Source organism: Sphaeramia orbicularis, chromosome 24, assembly GCF_902148855.1.
Source record: "Sphaeramia orbicularis chromosome 24, fSphaOr1.1, whole genome shotgun sequence".
NCBI lineage: Eukaryota > Metazoa > Chordata > Actinopteri > Kurtiformes > Apogonidae > Sphaeramia > Sphaeramia orbicularis.
Genome location: NC_043979.1, coordinates 15,529,836 through 15,543,490, shown reverse-complemented (window position 1 = coordinate 15,543,490; position 13,655 = coordinate 15,529,836).

Sequence of the window (13,655 nt, the reverse complement as noted above, 5' to 3'; positions counted from 1 at the left end):
TTGTAAATGAGAATTAGTTCTCAACTGACTTTCCTGGTTTAAGTCAAAGTTCATCTCCTCTTACGCCGCAGTATAGATGAACAATACAACATCACTGACGCTGTTTCAAAACTGAAGCAAACATATCTCTATTTTTGTGTCCGGCCCACTCCCTCTAAAAGCACCTATGAGGTTAGATATTCTATACCCTTTAAACAGAACATGGAAGATGAGGGGCTGAAGTTTTGTTTCCTTTCAGTAGGCTGAAAGGTCATTATGGGATTTCTAACCAGTGACCGACAGAGAAAATATTGTTTACTGAAACTCTGAGGCTTCATCCACAATAATAGTAGTCATTTTATTTTTCAAAAGCACTTTTTTTTTTCTATGTTTATACCTAGCATCTACACTCCTCTGGTATTATGTGAGCTGAGACTTTTGATTTGTTATGTGGCTGGACAAAAACAGAGATTTTTGGAAATATTGGTACAACATTCATCACCAGGCAATTTTGAGAAGAAAACCAGACCTCAGCCTCGACTACCACTAGTTACAAGGATTACGAATTAAAGGCATCTTTGTCCTTGCTCTGGTCTTGCTAAAAACTATTGCGCAAGTTCATTCTTTTGTGTGTGTGTGTGTGTGTGTGTGTGTGTGTGTGTGTGTGTGTGTGTGTGTGTGTGTCTACGTAAAACATTAAAAGTAAGCAAGCTATTTTTTGACCGATTTCTGACAACTTCCCTGTCTGCCCCCCAGTCATGTGATATGTGTTTTATACATGTATTAAAGAGGATATGAAACAGTGATTACAGTTACTATACTTTCTTTAATTTGTACTGTAGATAAGAAATAGCACTGTAATACAACACATTTATCAGAAAAGTAGGCTAAGATACAAAAGTACACCATAGTAATATTATTCATTATTTTATGGAGACATTATGTTCAACTGATGGACTTGTTTTCTAACTGTATTTTAAAATGAAAACATATATGTGTAGATGTACCCTAGTTTATCATTTACATTTAACATAGTATGATGTCTTTATGTTAGTTAATGCTACTTTGTCATTAGAATAAAATATAACTAGAAGCACTTGGAGAGCGCAGACCTCCACCAAGGCTGATCAGTGGCCCCCCCCGTGGGCCCCCCCATCCTCGATCACCACCAAAATTTAATCATTTCTTCCTTATCCCATTTCCAACAAACCCTGAACATTTCATCAAAATCTGTCCATAACTTTTTGAGTTATGTTGCACACTAACGGACAGACAAACAAACAGACAGACAGACAAACAAACCCTGGCAAAAACATAACCTCCTTGGCAGAGGTAATAATGTAATGTGAATAAAACTTAGATATGTTACTCAGTCTGAAAGCATTTTTTCAGCTGGGGACACATCAGATAGAGTAATAATTCACAATATTAAACTACTGCCCTGTCCATACCACCCCTCCTCCTACTCCTCCTCCTCCTACTACTTAATATTAAACTACTACTACTAAAGCACTACGACGACTACTACTACTATTTCTTTACTACAAAATTTTTTTTTTACACTGTAAAATAAGTCCTGTTTTTTTTTTTTTTACAAAAAAAACAACAACAACTGGCAGCTGTAAAAAACACAACAAACTGCAAACATATTTACGGAGTAAAATGTACATTTAGCATTTCAAACATGTAGCTTGAACACTGGATTTCAGTGATACTTACATGTTTAAAATGTTAAATTTACTTTATTATTACTTTTAAATAAATTTTTAAAAAAGTATGAGAATAGGCTGCTATTTCAACATTATGGTCTTGCAATTTAAACAGCACCACATTGTTTTTCAATTTACAGTCTGATTTTCTCAAAACAATAGAAATACATGACTTGTACAAATAAATCTGGTTCAGTTAACATACTCTTCCTGTAAAAATTATAGTTATATTTGATTTAATTGTTAACACAAAAATCTTTTCAAATAAACAACTTTGCATTGTATATTTTTTTTAAGATTTGTTTTTATTAATGGAAGCTTTTACAGGATGTTTATGGTGTTTAGCAAATGTGTACAGTTTGTTTCAGTGAGATAAGGCACATTTTACAGAAGGAACACACATAAATGAATAAACTTACATATACGACACACACGGATAATTTTTAAACATCAGAAGAAAACAGAAGAAATAAATAAATCAAAATAATAAAAATTAAAATCAAAACAAAACAAAAATATTACATGAACTTTTCCCATCCCACCCCCCACCCTCCTCCCTCGTATGGCTCTCAATTTCCTTTCATTTATATACCTACACAGTCTATGCACATAGTTTATACTTACACACATGTATACACAGTCGTATGTATATAAATCAACACACTACTCACAAGGGATTTGCACTGTATTTTTACTCACAGTTTTTTTATGTTGCAATTTTACATCTTTTTGGTGTTAATTCTGCAGTCATTTTTTACAGTGTACTACTACTATTACTACTATTTCAGGGTCACAACAAATCATATTCTTTCATTTGACCCTGTCCCTGACCCTGATTAATGTGGATATTTTGTAATGTACATGTAAACAGCCTTTTTCTCATGTCTGATATTGCGTAAATCCAGGTGTGTAAATCAGTGTATGACCTGCAGTAGATTGAGGTCAGCACAAACACCTTTGTGAGACTCCACTACATCTTCTACATCTAGTATCACCCAGTTTCAAAGCCAACGACAACAATGATTTATCGGAGCATTTGCACCAGTTTTTAGTTGTTTTTGCATTGAGATATTTTGTGAAATGAAAGTCGTGTGTACAGAATTTAGAAGACAAAATAGAAGACAAAATAAGTCAGGGCAGATGTCTTTTCTTATTGTTTACATTGAGGGACCCCTAGTGGCAGAAGTTACATAAAGTGTCTTTAAAACAGGCCTCAAGAGCTTTTATTTTTTTTAGATGAGGCATTTCATTATCATTCATAAACCGCCTGACACCTTTTAGCATTACTTTTAATTTAATTATCATTTTGGATTGATATGTACACTTTAAATTTCATTAGAGTTTATTCTTTAGGCCACTTATTTATTCTTATTCTATATTTTTTTTCATGGTATTTAACAAAGTGAGAGAAAAATGGCATCTGAATTCTCTGTATATCTTTTTGCATTCAGTGAACTGACAATAACATAGAAATCTTTAAATTTTTTGGAACGGTTTTTTGTTCTTTGGTGATGATCGTGTGTGTGTGTGTGTGTGTGTGTGTGTGTGTGTGTGTGTGCGTGGGCAAGGGTGTATAGCGTTATGCAAGGGTATTATGAAAGCCATCATCATTCATTTAGTGTGCTTGTTGTTTGATAATTCATGCCATTCATACATGTTTTTCTCGACAGAAGCGGCATTCAAAGACAACAGAGCCCCGAACATGCACAAGTCAAACAGCTGAAACATGTCCTTGTAGACAAAAGGTTACTCTGATTCCCTCTTCTTCATTGTCTCTCTCTCTTCTTCCCTCTTTCTTTCTCTTTCCCCGTTTGTCTGTCTGTTTTTTCTCTCAGGAGAGCTCATTCTTCCAAGCTTATTTCCCATGAGCCTCTGCTGATTGTGTGATTGCAATCACCCCACGCAGCTGCCATGGTGACAGGTAGAGTGTATTCTTGCTCCGAGCGCAAATTTAACGCCACATTTGATGACATAAGCAGAATGAGGTGTATGAGGATGAGCCTCTGTGTGTGTGCGTGCATGAGCAGAGTGTGCCTAATTTATCTAACAGACTTAAAGCCATCACAAAAAGCCATGGGTGTCACAAGCACAGTGTTATCTCTGGCTGTCTGGCAGTGTGCACTGTATGAGGGTTATTGCATCAGAAAATGAGAAATACCAACAGATACAGTAAAGTTATATGTCAATTTGTCAGCATCCTCTCCTATGGGGTATCGGGTTTGTCAGTGAATGGGGGTTTTATGATCGCCGTCTGTCTCTATGTCTCTGTATCTCCTACAAAAACCTCTCTGAGGAATGGAGGATGCCCTTGCTGGTGTCAAACTAGAGTGTCAGAGCAATCTGTTTTGACAGGCTCAGAAAGATGTTTGTGTTTGATAGTGAGGTGCCTTTTCCCTTCAAAAAAAAAAAAAGGAAATTGGATGGCATTTTTGCTCCGTGTCATACATGCCCCACTAACCGGCAGAGTCCCTGTGAACAGGGGTGAAAAAAAATGCTATATACACACTATACTCCTACAGTATATTATGCCAACCTCTGCTGAATTTTCCCAATTATGAGAGTGGCAGCTGGCTTACACTGTGTGACAATCCTTGAGTAAATTGTAGTGAATGCCGGGAGAAATAACACCTGAAAAACCCAATTTCACACTGCATAAAACTGTACATCAAGCAGCTAATTACTATTCGGAATGTATTCCCATGCATTTGCAGACAGAGGCAGTCAAGCCAAGGCAATATCACAGACACCTTTACTCAAGCTGAAAGTCTGATGTCATCCAGGCAGAGTCAAGGATTTTTTTTATTTTCCGCTTCATTCCAGCCTCAGCTTGGATCTTCTTTTATCGAACCGTCCACACTCCACTGGTTGTGGACTGAAGCTGCTAAATGCAGCCCTCCTTGTGTCTTCATCTTCCTTCCTCTCTCTATCACTCTCAGTCTTTTACACATCCCTTTGGCTTTGTTCTCTAACTCTACCGCCTCTCTTTTCCCTGTAATGATGGTTTCCTCTTTTGACATTTACACTTCTCTTCACTTTTTGCATTGCCTTCGCTTCATTTCCGTCCCCTTCCTTTATCTCGCCTTATTCCGGATGCTGCTGCTCATACTTTCCAGGTTCATACCTCATCTCCCTCCTGTTTTCACTACCATCTCACAATCATCTCCTTCTCTGTCAGAATTCTCAATCTCTTTTTTTAATCCCTTCTTGATTGCATCACAGAGTTTAGCCTCAGTCAAACAATAAAATGATTAAAAAAAAAAAAAAAGGATATTACAGTGAATTTAAATATTTAATGTATAATGTTAAGCAAAACACATGTAGAAACCCAGTGCTCATTACACATATGTTATTATACTAAAAAAGAAAAAAACTCCATTACTACAGCTGTAACTGCAAATAGCTTAGCAACGGTGTGTTATTCTATTATTAATATGGTTGACAGAACTAGCAGAATGCTGTCATTGACCAGTTCACCATGTGTATAAATTACTGAACTTGTTTATTTTGCCCTAAGGCACTACATGCTTCTTTTAGGGCACCTTTAGGCGAAACAACTCTGTAAAGTTTATTTAAAGTGAAAGTGTAAACATGTTCCTGGATCATGTTCAAGAACACAACCTACACATGGCCTTTTTCCTACAAAAAAATAAATAGAAGGTACTAAGTTAGGTAACTATGGTTGAATGCCAGGTGAACGAAAACATAAACCACAAACTAGTACACTAATACACTGCCAAAAGCCATGCTTCTTCATATTGGCCTTTTTATAAACAATTCCCTAAAAGACACATAAATGCCAGGTACCAGTTTTACAGAAACTACATGGATGATTTTACGCCACATAACAGCATTTTGCGGTTTGGTAGGGAAGAAAGTGTGTGGGAATGTCTACATAAGTTAGAATACATTCACTGAATGAAATGTTGGCACATTTTTGAAGGTTTTTATAGATGGCCTCCATACAACTGTGGACGCCTGCAAAGATAGTGGCGCTAACCTTATGTGATCCCAGAGTCTCCAGAGACTTCAGAAAGTGAAGAGCAAGTGGGACATCTCTCTTCTTTTTTTCTTTTTCAAGGACTCAAGCCATGCAATTTAGACAAAATTGGGAGGAAATCTCTGGATGACCTCTGTGTCAAGTCAGTCAATGTTATACAGCCAGTGAAGATTAAGTGGCACTCACCCCCAGCCTCTAAGGGAGTGGCCAGCAGCTCTGTGGACTGTCCTCTGTGAACCAGAGGTTTCTGCAGAACCCCATCCACTCGTTCTTTTGAATCATTTTCTGAACCATGTTTTTACTGTGATTTCATATTTCATGTTACCAAGAGATTCATTTTGTCTTTCCTTAACAAACTTGGTATCTATAACACAAATGTGGTTGAGCTAGGAGTTTCTGTCTTAGTGACTCTTTGACCTTACTGAAAAGCTTGAGCATAAATACTGTTTTAGATTTTAAAGTGAAATACACAAACAGGGCTACCATATATTTAATAGATGACTTAACTCAAAAGACACTGCTAGACTAAGCTTAAAAGGCCATTACTGCTTACTGTTTGCTATTATTATTTCAGGTGATAGCCATGTAGTCCTCAATATATATCTATCAACACATCATTTTATCAAAAGTTTGTTAGAAGCTGAGGTACTTTTTTAATTAATTTATTTATTTTGTGTGTGTGTGTGTGTGTGTGTGTGTGTGCGTGCGTGTGTGTCATGGGTTAAAAATTCCTTAATTACCTTTAAGCATATTGTATTTCAAGTGATCTGAAAGGACTTGAGGCTTCTTCAACTACTTTGATTAATTTATTAAGCTCATGAGCCTCTTTTCCACTAACATTCCCATGAACTTTTGTTACCAGGAATTTATTTACGTAGGTAAAATAATTCCTGGTATTCTGAATGGTCACAAGGTCCTTGTATATATGTATTGTAAATTGGCAAATTCCAGCAAACTCATAACAAAATATGCAAAAGGAAATGTATGTACACAGTACATACTACAGAAAACTTTTGTTTTTACTGCTGTACATACTACAGTAAAGTATGTACAGCAGTACAAATAACAGTTTCCGTAAAAAAAAACAACAAAAAAACAGCTTCTATAAACCAAAGTAGTCGTATTTAGTGTGACCTTCCTTTTACACTTAACATGTCTTTAATCCTTTTGTTCAGACAATATGACATTTTTGGCATTCACTGTCTGATTATTCAAGGTTTCATTCAACACGTGCCAGATGTTTCTAATGGTTTTTGATGCTTCTTGTCATGGGGTCAGGGGTCACACTAAATACTCACTTTAACCTTTACATCCCATTTAGTTCTGTTTTTTTGTGTGTCTTTTAAAGGAGGGATATTTGGCTTTTGTTAAAAATGGAATTATGTATTTTAAAACATTTCCCTGTGGTCTACATAAACTGTAAATGCTATGCTTGGATTTGAATTCTTCATTAATTAAACTCCACAGGTCCATTTTCAACCCTGTTTCTGAGAAATGACACCTGGAGGGGTCAGATTCAAACTTTTTCAACTATTAGGGTCCAAATATGCAAATAAATGTACCAAAGGCTAATAAAAGTGGGTTTAACAAAATATGACCCCTTTAAGTGCTTGAAAGTGCTTGCAATTTTAACCAAAGCTTCTTACAGAGAGGTGATACATTTTGAAAAATAAAACTTTATGCCAAAAAAGAAAATTAGCAGATGCTCTCAGGTAGAATCCAGGTCCATTTTAATCTTAATCTTTGTCTCAGTGCGAGTGTGTCATGAAGAACGCCGAGTAGCTTCCCTTTTTTTGGATAAAACTTTGTGTTCACCTTTAATTTCTGAACGTTTTGCTATTATGAAACATAATTTTAGATGTTTATAGCATAATACAACATACATCATTGTGATAAAAAGTGAAAAAAAAAATGAGTATATGTATTTCTGTAGATATGTATTTTTTAAGGTGCTGTGCTGGAAAAGAAATGAAAATGATCCAAAGACTAATAAAAGTGGGTATAGCAAAATATGACCCATTTAAGGTTGTGTACATATTTCCTTCTGGTTGCATCTGAAGAAAAGAGACTGAGAAATAAATATGCATGTTCATTTCAATGGTGCAAAAACAACAAATTTAAACGCTGCCTGAAACTTTTGCACAGTACTGTATATTTCAAAAACTGCTTTTAATTAGGTGTAGATGGAGGTGAGCACTGGTTGGAAATCATAAGGGCAAATATGCGTCTCCGAGAATCTGAGGCGTGTGGGATGTAGGTTTATTTTGCCATACCTTTCACATTTTGACCTAACTGCATATTATACATTTTTGCCTTTGTACTGTTCTAGGAAATACAACCCAGGCAACACAAAGTAGCCATGAACCTGAGAGAGTTAGTGTCATTCTGCATTTAGAGACTTTGGTCAACCCCTCAACACCAGAACAAGGTGTATTTGGTCCCAATTTGGCAACTCTGCTTTATGTTGTTCCCTTTGTGTGAATATGCATTAGCATGGGGTCTCTATTTTCTTTACAATTATCTACACTTTTATAAGACTCAACATCACCTCTCTACTCACCCTTAGATTGGACAGCCACAGTGTGTCTGGACCAGGAGGTTCTGGACCAGAGGGGTGGGACTATGGACGGTCCAGAATGCAATCTCAACCATCTTCCTACAGGACAAGGTGTTTAACTCTTCTGCTTTATTTGTTCTTCATGTCCTTGTGAGATGTCCTTTAGAAGCAGATCTCTATTTTGCCCATGTGCTGTATTCACAAACACTTTTATCTTAGTGTTAAGGGAACTTGTAAATCACACTAAGAGTTCTCTTTTAAAGGGGTCATATTTTGCTAAACCCACTTTTATTAGTCTTTGGTACATTTATTTGCGTATTTGGGGACCATAATAGTTCAAAATGTTTGAATTTGAACCCCCCAGGTGCTGCAAAACTATCTTTATATTCATTTCGGCAAAAAACGAGTGAATTTCTACTACCCGTTTTAATTCCTGCTTAATTTGTTACGTCTATAACTAGTTACATCATGATATTTGCATATATAAAGCCAAGACTACCGACAAACATTTTTGCGAGTACGACATAATTGTTTGTCAGCAGCAGCGGTTGTAGTCCATACTGAAAATATGTCCAAATTTGGAGTTGATTACCTAAAATGCTCAGTTGTTGATTGAATGGGACAGAGTAGCACAACCAACAACCTGGAGGGGGTGGGGCTTGAAGTGGCTCATGCGCTCAAAACGACCTTTCTGGTGTCATTACTCAAAAGTGGGGTTGAAGATGGGCCTGTGGAGTTTAATTAATGAAGAATTCAGACCCAAGCATAGCATTTACAGGTTATGTAGACCACAGGGAAATGTTTTAAAATGTATAATTCCATTTAAAAATAAGCTAAATATCACTCCTTTAAAACCTATTCACAAAGCACCTGAGACCTACTTTTAGTAAGGAAAAATAACTCCTATAATATGATAAAAGTTTCTTTGCTACGGTTAGGGTCTGTTGTCATATGCAAAGCTACAATGAATGAATGAATATTTTATTTAAGTGTCATACACTTATACGCCCAGTCCATATAGGCTTACAAGACACTATTGACGTTCAAAACAGGAAGATGACCAACATATAAAGCATATACTCGTCCCAGTAACAATTACAGGGTGGGGAAGCAAAATTTACAATGAACATTTAGTTGTTTTTTCTCAGCAGGCACTACGTCAATTGTTTTGAAACCAAACATACATTGATGTCATAATCATACCTAACACTATTATCCATACCTTTTCAGAAACTTTTGCCCATATGAGTAATCAGGAAAGCAAACGTCAAAGAGTGTGTGATTTGCTGAATGCACTCGTCACACCAAAGGAGATTTCAAAATAGTTGGAGTGTCCATAAAGACTGTTTATAATGTAAAGAAAAGAATTACTATGAGCAAAACTATTACGAGAAAGTCTGGAAGATACTATTAAAGAAGAATGGGAGAAGTTGTCACCCGAATATTTGAGGAACACTTGCGCAAGTTTCAGGAAGCGTGTGAAGGCAGTTATTGAGAAAGAAGTAGAGCACATAGAATAAAAACATTTTCTATTATGTCAATTTTCTGGTGGCAAATAAATTCTCATGACTTTCAATAAACTAATTGGTCATACACTGTCTTTCAATCCCTGCCTCAAAATTTTGTAAATTTTGCTTCCCCACCCTGTACATCAAACAAGGTCATTTTAGTTACAGGATACAGAGTTCTTTGTTTGAGTTTCTGTGCCTTCCCCAAAAATCTTACGAAACCATATATTTCATATTTCCAAAAAACAAGTCAACATATCCCCATCAGGCATCCAAAACAAATCAGGCTTTTTAGGTTGAATTTTCTCAAACATAACAGTTCTGCTATCATGATATAAAGGACAATAAAACAGAAAATGCCATTCATTCTCAGCAACCCATGAGTCACACAAAACACATAACCTGTCCTCTTCTGGGATGCCTTTATAGCGCCCCACCTCCACCTGCAGAGGCCATACCCCTGCTCTGAGCTGGGCACACAGAGACTTCTGGCAATAACTTTTATTTCCATCTTTTTTTTTTTTTTTTTTTTTTAGATTATTTGAACTCAAACAGCCTCAGGTCATAACACTGCCGCTACTGGCTTGTATTGTAGGTACTAGGTATGACGGCTAATCACTTCTCACCCAGACGTACCCATCACTCTGGAAGAGGGTCAGTCTGGACTCATTAGACCACATTAGCTTTTTTCATTGAAACACCATTCAATATTTATGTTCTCTATACTGATAATTGTTGAAATTATCATAGTTTCGTGCAATATACTACCTTACATGTAGAGCTCATCAACGTATTTAAGACACGGTGGCTTTAACTTCTCTTTTCTGGACTGAATCACTGCTCTGGAATATTTGTTTGTCAAAGCATTCATCTAAAATTAGTTTCTGCAGCTCTTCATACAAGGTGGTGTTGCATCTCTGTTTTCCATCTAATACATGACATCTGTTTGTTGTGTTAATTCAGTCAATGTTGCAGTCTCACATCATTTATTTGCTAAATTTGTTTCCATCCCACCAACTTATTCACCTCTCCCAAGTGTAAAAAGTTTTTTTTTTAAACTGCAAATTTAAAATGTGACTAAAAAAAGCAGGATGGAAACACATCTACCGTCTGATGTGAAGGAAAATTTCTCTGTATTTTGAACTTTTTCTTGCTGATTTAAACTTTTGTGCTCTATAATCTTATTAAGTGTATGTTTGCAAAACAGAGCCCAGCCTGGACAGAGTCTGTAACACTAAAACACATTTCAAAATATTTTTTTAGAGGCTCCATCTGTGTCACTATGAGACTAATGGCCAAGAGCTTACATGAAATTGCCTGTGTTGGGATTAGAGCTGAGAGTGGGTGAGTGGTGGTGCTGGAGTGGGTGCAGATGAGTAGCCCAATTTGGAGAATTGTCCACCTGTCCGTAATTCCTAAGGGCTGGTGTGATTATAGCAAAGAAGCACCATAAAAACCTAAAAACAAACATCTCATTTTCTTCAATTTCTCTTACATTTTCTGTTTGCTACCGTTCATATTTTGTGTTTTCTCTCTCATTTGGTTTCATCCTGTCTTTCTCTCTTTTCTAATTGTCCCCATAGCTGAGGGCATGGAGACAGACGGGGACCATTTATACAGAAGTTGTTGTTATGTAATTCATTATCCCCTTCAGTCTTGATTGGCCCACTTGGATGGAGTGGGAGGGAGGTGAGTTGTGACAGAAGAGGGGGTTGGGGGGGGGTAAAAGACACTTTACGCATGGTACACAGTACACAGAGTAATAGGAGAGCCAGTGTGATGGTTGGCATTGCGTTCTTTCATGGGTCATTGGTTTCAGTAAATATATATAAAAGACGAAGACATGGGAGGAAGTTACATCTATGAGACGGCGTTAAAGCCAACTGCTCTTCTCCTCTTTTTCTTCGTGTTTAACCTCCCTTGAGGTCACGTATTACACTGCCTACATTTATTTTCCATTACATTGAAGCAACAGTCGATGTTTTTAGATGCATGCACACTTGAGGAAAGGTTTGTGAATGTCTAGCCTTCAATATTCCCTCTGCTTTATTCACTGTCCCAGTGCCCGGAACAGCAGATGAGTACAGAAGACAACAGAAGAGAACATCGGGTTAATAAATAGGTAAATATACAGTGTCGTAATGCATGAGTTCACAGAGCCTCCGTTGCTGGCCAGTTACATATTGTGCAGTGAAGCTATTCATTGTGCTTGCTGGAAACATAACTGAAATCAAATTATGGTGATCTTCATTTTTCTAGGACTCTGTGAAAGCCCCCGTGGCGCCACTTTGACCATGCAGCCTTCACTGTTAATATACAGAGGACATAATGATGTCCTTATTTGGTTTCAAAGTCTGATTGCCTTATTATTACAACAAAATCATCCTGTATTGTACTGGTAGAGCCAATGTCAATGATTTTCCTATTTAGCTCTGCCCAGTCAGAAACAGCAGTCTAACATCCACCCTGCTGCTGATGTGGTACCACATGCAATGAAAAGTACAAGCATTTCAATTAGCCAAAATTAGCAAGGTCACAGAGATGCACTGTGGACGCCACATGACGGTATGTAGGTGAAACGGAGGGCATACTGTGTGTACATAAAGAAGCAGAAGAAGACGAATGCACAGAGCTGTCATCGTGTGGGAAAGACAGCACAAGGCTAAGTAAGATACAAACAGGCAGAGCTGCAGCTTATAGACCGACCACTGTCCCAAGCATTATGTGTTTGTCATCATCTCCCTGATTCACCACTGGGTTACATAACTCGAGGAAGAAAGCCTTGTTTTTATATAATAACATCACAAAGCGGCAGAAGTCTGTGTCAGTGTGCTATTCAGCCGTGCACTGTGACTGTCTTGGAAGCAAACCTTAGTGCGACAGCAAAACAGCACATATAAAAAAAACAACCTTCGCCTCAGCAGTCTCCATCCACCTCTGACCCCAGAAAATGTATCTTCTTTTCTCTCTCTATTCCTGAAAAGTCGGAGAATGTTGTGTAGGATTGTATGGCCGTCAACAGTATGCTTGGTTATTAACCAACCATGGGATTGCTGCCTAGTGTTGCTCAGCACAGTTTGTGAGTAAGAAACATAACATCCAAAGAGACTAAAATGAAAAGGACATCAAAACTTGTAAGAATAACCCATAATAATGTTGTCATCATATGTTCTTGCAAACCATGAATACATATTGATGGGGAATTGTTCTGCTTTTTCCTGTTTACCATTACATTGCTGACACAGATCTGCAGGTTACAGTAGATTAGTTCTAATACATATCATCACTTCACCTCCGAACTGAAAATATGTGTTAATAATAATAATAATAATAATAATAATAATAACTAGAAAGCACTCGAAGAGCGCAGACCTCCGCCAAGGCAGATCAGTGCCCCCCCACCCCACCCGATCACCACCAAAATTTAATCCTTTGTTCCTTGTGCCAGTATCAACATTTCCTGAAATTTTCATCCAAATCATCAATAACTTTTTGAGTTATCTTGCACACAGACAGACAGAAAGACAGATAAACCAACGCTGCAAAAAACATAACCTCCTTGGCGCAGGTAATAATAATAATAATAATTAAGGATGCACCAATACTGATACCAGTATCAGGTATCAGGTGCAATACTCAGCGTGTGTACTTGTACTCATATTTGTAAAAGTACTCCAATACAACCACAGCGATACTACTTACGGCAGCGTGACATTCGCAGTTAAGTGCAGCAGGTACACGGCAGAGGAGTAATGTCAGCAGTGTGGAGATTTTTCAAAATAAATGACGGTGACAAAAATAACGCTGACTGCAAGTAACGTTAAAGACACAGACGGATATGGACGGAGCGTTCTGTACGTCCTCCGCGTACATCCCATCCATTTTCTAGGTGCTTGCGGCTGCAT